Here is a 7,706-nt window from a genome sequence, read left to right as displayed (position 1 = left end):
TGAGACTTAAGTTCTTTCCTTTCTCTTTGAAGGATAGAGCTAAGAGTTGGCTATACTCATTGAGACCACGATCTACTGGGTCATGGAATGAGATGACTCAGGTCTTCTTTAATAAATAATTTCCCTAACATAAGACCAATACTTTAAAAAGGCAAATCTCCACCTTTGTACGAAAGGACAGTGAGACTTTGTATCAGTCTTGGGAGAGATTTAAGGAGCTATTGAGTATGTGTCCTCACCATAGGCATGAGAATTGGCACTTAGTGAGATATTTTTATGAGGGACTTACACCTAGAGAGTGTCAATTTGTAGAGATGATGTGTAATGGTGAGTTCTTACAGAAAGATCCTGATGAAGCCATAGAATACCTCAATGAGCTTGCTAAAAAAGCTCACGCTTGGACTGGACCTAGTGCTACTGAGAGCACAAATAGGTCACGACCTGCAGGAAACTAAATGGTGGTAGAATTTACCATCTCAGGGAAGAAGATAACCTAAAGGCTAAGGTTGAGATGCTCACTAGGGAGCTAGAGGTGTTGAAGAATAAAGACTTAAAGCCAACACACGTAACTAATCATGCAGAGTCTTTTGGACGATGTTTTATGTGGGGTGGAGTAGATCACCTTGCCCAAGAGTGTCCCACATTTGCTGAGATGAGAGGGATGTATGAGGAACAATATAATGCCTTAGGTATGTACATAAAGCCTGTTGCACCTTGCTCTGATACCTACAATCCTGGGTGGTGTAATCACCCCAATTTTAGCTGGAAGTCTGAAAACCAGCCACCTGCACAACCCCCTAGATCATATCTTGCACCATATCATGCACCTTCATCTTCTAGGAGTCCTTTAGAAGACACTTTGCATGCTTTTATTGAGGCACAGAATAAAACTAATCAAAAGTTTAAATCTTTGATTATGCAGGTTGTTGAAGAAAACAAAGAGATAAAAGAGTCATATATCCAAGATAATGAGCTCCTTGAGTGTGAATGAGCGTGGCAAGTTTCCTTCTCAAGCTCAATCCGCACCCCAAGGTCAGCATATGGCACAAAAAAATTTAAAAGAAGTCAATGCCGTCATGACAAGAAGTGGTAAGTCCTTACACATCCCAACAACGGATAAGTAAGAGGATGTTGAAGAGGAACAAAGCAATGATAGCACCGAGTTCCTCAAGGATGCTGAGGTAATCAAGAGTCCAGTTAAGGTACCATTTCCTCAAGCTTTAAAATCTAGTATGCAAACTTTGGATCCTAGTAATGAAATCTTGGAGAACCTCAGGCAGGTAAAGATTAACCTTCCTCTTTTGCATGTTATTAAACAAGTTCCCACTTATGCAAAAGTTCTTAAAGATTTGTGTACAGTTAAGAGGAAGCACTATATTAAGAAGACAGCATTTCTGACAGAGCAAGTTAGTGCTCTAATTGAGCAGCGAATTCCTCCTAAGTACAAGGATCCTGGTTGTCCAACCATTGCATGTAATATTGGGAATCATGAGTTTGGGCAAGCCTTGCTAGATCTAGGAGCTAGTGTTAATTTGATGTCTTATTCCATTTATTTGCAGCTTGGTTTAAGTGAAATTAAGCCTACTTCTGTCGTGCTTCAGTTGGCTGATCGTTCAGTTAAGAAACCGAGAGGGATAGTTGAGGATGTTTTGATCCAAATTGACAAGTTTTATTATCCTGTTGATTTCTTAATTTTGGACACTCAATTAGTTGTTGAGTCTAACTCTAAAGTTCCTCTCATATTAGGTAGACATTTCCTTGCTATGGCTAATGCACTTATAAATTGCAGGAATGGGTTAATGAAGTTATCTTTTGGAAACATGACCATGGAGGTCAACATTTTCCATATTGAGAAGCAGCCAACAGATGACGAGTGCCACCAAACGTATATGATTGATGCACTCATAGACGAGTTCACACAACTCATGATTTTGATCCACTTGAATATTCGCTTGTGAATTCTGAGTTTAATACATCTGTTAGTGATTCATCTGATGTTATTGATATTTGTGCTGTTTTTGATGAAACTCAGGATTATGGCACACAGGTTTGGCAACAGAAATTTGAGGAGTTGCCTAAGAAATGTGGAAAACAGATTCCTGTAAGTATGAAAGCACCAAGAGTTAATTGAAATCTTTGCCTAAGTTTAAAGTCTATAAGGTTAAAATGAAAACGTTTCATGATAAAAATATTCTTAGGAAGAGGTTTAAACCTAATGACCGAATATGCTTATATGATTTTGGATCTCACAAGCACAAAGGAAAACTTTGGTTTAGGTGGACTGACCTATTTCTAGTGAAAAATGTTTTTGTAAATGGGGTGGTAGAAATAGAGGATCCTAAGGATGGTCGGATCTTTAAAGTAAATGGTCAACACCTTAAAATATTAATTGATAGGCAAGTTCCGGAAGTGGAAGACATTCCACTTATGGATCCAGTCTATCAACCTTGACCACACCACCAAGGTATGTGTTTCTTTATTTATTTTGTTTTGCTTTGTTTTGTTTTTATTTTTTCTTATTTTCTTTCTTTTCCTTTCTGTTTGCTGTTGTTTTCTTTGTTTTTGATTACAAGATAGTTTTATTTCGTCATTTCAGATTACCATCTTTGGTGTTTAGTGAGCTACTCACGTTACTCATCAGGTGTATTCTACCATTTTCAGTTACTCCCCATTCAATTTTGATTCTTAAACATTGAGGACAATGTTTCATTTAAATTGGGGGTGGTGGTGCAAATTCAGTATTTAAAATGCTTGTTGGAACTCTGTGGCATATTTTCATGTGTCATTTTTTTTTAATTTGCATCACACGTGCATCATTTTCACATGTGTACTCATTCTCATTCATAGCCATCTTCGTGAATTCACCAAACCCACCAAATCATTTTTTACTGAAATATTCATATAATCCTTAATGCACTTATCCAAGTTTTGTGGTAAGATGGTGGTTTGACACATGTAGCTAGAGAACTCTTTTGCTTAAGTATTCATGTGAGTTTGGAGAGGATTGAGAGCATACAAATGCAGTAAATTGTGATAAGTGTTCATTGATTTGTTGAATTGGGCACTTCTTTTGAGAATATCATTACATGGTTTGCGGTATAATGGTGGATATACTTGGGATATGACAAAGGTCAACTTAGGATTAACGTTTGAGCCTTTCAAGCTATCATTTCCATCATAGACCCCTAGTAGCCAACTTTGAGCCAATAAACACTTGTAGCTTTTTCTTTTCATATGCCCATATCATCCATGCCTCTCCACATTGGAGTATAACCTATACACAGATTTTCTTACCCTTTTTACTTCCAAGTGTATACTAGGTGTGGAATTTGTATTTTCTTTTTTTAATTTTATCATTTTCAATTAAGAAGAAGAAGAAGACGACAGAAAAAAGAGAAGAGTACAAGTTGCAAAGTGTTCAATTGAGTGAGCTCTGGAAAAAAAAAAAAAAAAAGAAGAAAAAAAAAATTGGTAGAGATGGAAAGAATGCAAAAGTGGCATGTGTTTGTCCATCACATTGTTGAAAAAAAAAAAGAGGAAGAAGAAGGAAAAGCATTATTATCTGATGATCTGAAAAGTTAAAGAGTATATCAAATGAAAAGTGTGGTCTATTGAGATATTTAATAAAATTCCCTTTGTATGTACTTGGAAGTTTTTGAATCCCTTTCATCCTTTTCTTTTTATATAACCCCAAAACCAAGCCACATTACAACCTTTTTTGTTGACTATTCTGATCCTAAGTAAGCTGTTGGAAAGACTGATGGAAGTCTCATTTGTTAGTTTTCCTATCATAAGATCAATGTTTGCTTGTTGCTTGTACATAATTGCCTAATTTTCCATGAGAGTGTGTATACACCCATTGTCAACTCCATAGAGAGAGCCTTTACACGAAACGCTATTATACACGTGAGTTATGGAGTTGAACCTTTTGCTTAAGATGTTCTTGATGTTGCATGTGTCAAGATTAGTGGTACGATGGTTATGGCTTGGAGAACACACACACACTCTGTGGATTGCTAACATCAATTTGAGCAAATTCTAAGGGTAGCAATGATTAGAGCACTCCCATTGAAGAGAGCTGAAGTTTGTTTCCTCAACTCCTACATGTGTCAATACATATTTAAGTGAATATCTCTATGACAGAAGTATTCCCAGTCACAACTTAAGTATACAACAAGCTAGCTCAAAAGATCCAATACCATCCCAACCAAATAAATAGATGCACATAAATTTCAAGCTAACAACATTTACTTTAATGCTCATCTCAACTTCGACTAGCAATTAGTCTAGTGGTAACTAAACTCAATATCAATCACCACTAAAGTCCACCAAAGCCATTACTAAAGTTTGCCTCAAATATCAATCCTACTCTCAACCTAACTTGGTCACATTCTACACCATCACATGAAAATATCATTTCCTAACTTGGTCACAATTTTATCTGGTGGGTTCAATTGATTACTTGCTGAGATGCACAATCTCACATGATATTCAAACCCTGCAGTTCTGTTTTATGGAATCGTAGATTTTTGATGTAGATGATGATACAGAGCCTAAGGCTTCAACTCCGCTGGAGGACTGACCTGGGGTTGCTTTCTCGTGTTTTGGGATTCATTTCCCTCTTTTGTTGTGTACCTTGGTTTGTATTATATTTTTATCGAATTACTGTATAAATTTTTAAGGCATTTTATTTAGGGAGACTTGTATTTAAAATTCTGATACTTAGTTGACTAAATTTAACTTATCCACTGCAAATTTTGTTTTACACTTGTTGCATGTGCACACACTTAGCACTTGTCATTAGGGTGTGTGACCCGTGTTATCAGCACCCCGACATCACGATTCCTGTGTTTCCATACATGAGAGTGGGGGGCATCACATCTCTAGATCCACCACCGTGCGCCGCCACCCATGGCCTCCAACCACCACCACTAGCTCCACCGACCCCCTTAGCTCCTCCATGCCCAGCCCAAGCCTCCCTGTAGCTCCCTCTCGATTTTTCCAATTTTGTGACCCACGGTCACCCATTGGAAAACGCTAGTCCACCAATACTTCACCACTTTTGGCATCACCTTTAATCTTCCAAAATTTTCTTTTCATCGTTGTAAGTAATTTTCTAAATAATTTAATGAGATGTAAATATATGCTTATACTAACATATTTTCTACAATCTGTTTGGTTATGACAGGCCTTGGGTTCAAGAAGCATTGAGAAACTTTTTGTGGTTGTTGTCGAATGTGGGTTTTGGGTCAGATTGGAGGATGGGTATGTTTGTGGAGTTGGACTATGATTGGGTATTTTTATTTGTTGAGTATTATGTTATGACATTCATTATTCTGTTGCATGCATTTTCATGTCTCATGGTTGAAAACTGGATTTTTGTGTTGAGAAAAGATTTTGGATGCACGTGTACCACGACCCCAAGCCGAGATGGGGCATTATCTCAGTGAAGCTCCTCTAGTCACTCAGGAGCGTAATTAATTGAGTGACGTCCCTTGGGTTGTCACTAGGCGACAATAAGATTGGAGGAGATGATAACACTTTCGTGCCGACTCCATGGCCCCTTTACTGGCATGGGGTACTAAAGGATGCTTGGTCACGAACGCGCTGAGCACAAAGTTGGACATAGTTCATTACGAAGTCACACGCATGGTCGTTACCTGTGGTGTGACAAAGGAAGCCAAGGGGTATGGATGGTCCCTAGGGGAGATCATGGTGCATACAAGATAATTGAATATGTGGGCCATTTTCTGAAAAAATGGAGGATTTTGATTGAATGGATATGAGAACCATTTTTTGGAAAAATGATAGATTTATGTTTGATCCATTTTCTAGGAAAATGACGGATGGTATTTAATAGACTTGTTTTGGGCCAAATGGAATTTTTGGCATACATTAGAAAAATTGTCATTTTTGGAGAAAATGATGGTTTTGGTCTCATGCGTATTTCAACATGTGCATACATGCATGTTGGTTGTTTAAATATGTTTTTATCTCATAGATTGTTTGGTTGGTTACTTACTGAGACTCATAATCTCACGTAGTATTCCTACCCTACGGTTCTATTTTATGAAATCATAGATTTTGATGCAGAGGATGATGTTGAACATGAGAAATCGGCTCCGTCAGAGGAGTGACTTGTGGTCGCTTGTTAGCTATGGGATTTATTTCCCCTTAGTCCATGTATTTTGGCTTTGTATTATATTTTGCTGGATAACTGTATAACCTATTTAAGGATCTTTTACTTTTGTGATTCTGTTTTAAAATTCTAGTAATTAGTTGACAATATTTTATTCACCACTACGATTATTATTGTACACTTATTGCATGTTCACACATTAAGCACTGGTTGATTGGAGTGCATGACTCATGTTATCATCATTCCGATATCACGTTTTTATACGTGAGAATCAAGGGCACCACAACAGATGTACCAAGTGAGACCGATATGATTTTACAATTTTACCTACTGGAGTGATGGGTGACGCCTCACCTAAGTAATATTACTCATGTTGTAAACTACAATGCACAAAAGGATAACTCCTTAAAGGTCAATTCCTTGCCATGCTTATATATATAAATATATATATATATATATATATATATCTATATATATATATATATATATATATATATATATCTGTGTGTGTATGCACACGTGCGCGTTAAGAGGGTGATTCCTGGCCATGTTTTTATGGACCCATGTATCCATGCACACCTTGAGGGTTATTCCTCACCAAGGCATATATTCATGCATCCTCTCACTATTTACATGAATTATCATTGCATCTTCAAGAGTATTATCTCTCATTAATAGTTATTTCCATGGGTGCCTAACCTATGTATGCTTTTATTCTCGAAACCATAAACTTCAATGCAGAGTTAAAACCATGAATGATGCCTAAGGAGGAAGAGCTAACCCTGCCCGAACCCTAAAGATGGAGGACTATCTCTATCGTAAGCGCCATGCGTTATTTTGCATTGTATTTAGCCTTTTGCAAAAGGGGCAACCCACTATGTTCGGTCTACCACGTCTTAGGTGATTAACATTCCATTTTGGGTTGTAAATACTCTATGTTAATATTCATGAGGAATGATAGTAATGATTTCTAAAAGGTGCATTAGACTCTAGTACTGAAAGGTTTAGTTATCGACAAAACCTCTATCTTTTCTGCTGTGATCTTAAACCTAAATCCCACACATGCACTTCGATCCATCCGAATGAGACACACCTAACCCAAACAAATCCTGAGTGTTGACTGCCTAGCTAGCACTTTTGGCACCAAAGAACCTTGCTTCAACCTTTATATGAGGGATGGGGAGCCACACGGGGGTGAATGTTACATTTGGCAAAAGTCTAGCAACTAATTGTGGCTTGTATGTACGCTTAGCAACCTAGAAATCTAATAGGGGTTTATACCACCAAGCAAAACTTGCATCCCTTATTACATGCTAGAATATATATACATATATATTTATATCATATATCCCTTGCAAACATGTATATATACATTATCTGAACTTATAAATGTCGGAAAAGGCATGATGTACGTATATGGTATTTGTGTTAAAAGGCAAAGGCTTTTACGATCTATACATATATGTTTTGATTTCCAAAGTATCTCTATGATTAATTTCTAAAACTTTGCATTCCTTTTCTTCAAGAGTTGAAGGATAACTTTTCTTAATAAAAATAGTTATTCACC

This window comes from Carya illinoinensis, chromosome 15, assembly GCF_018687715.1.
Source record: "Carya illinoinensis cultivar Pawnee chromosome 15, C.illinoinensisPawnee_v1, whole genome shotgun sequence".
NCBI lineage: Eukaryota > Viridiplantae > Streptophyta > Magnoliopsida > Fagales > Juglandaceae > Carya > Carya illinoinensis.
This window is presented reverse-complemented; position numbering follows the sequence as displayed.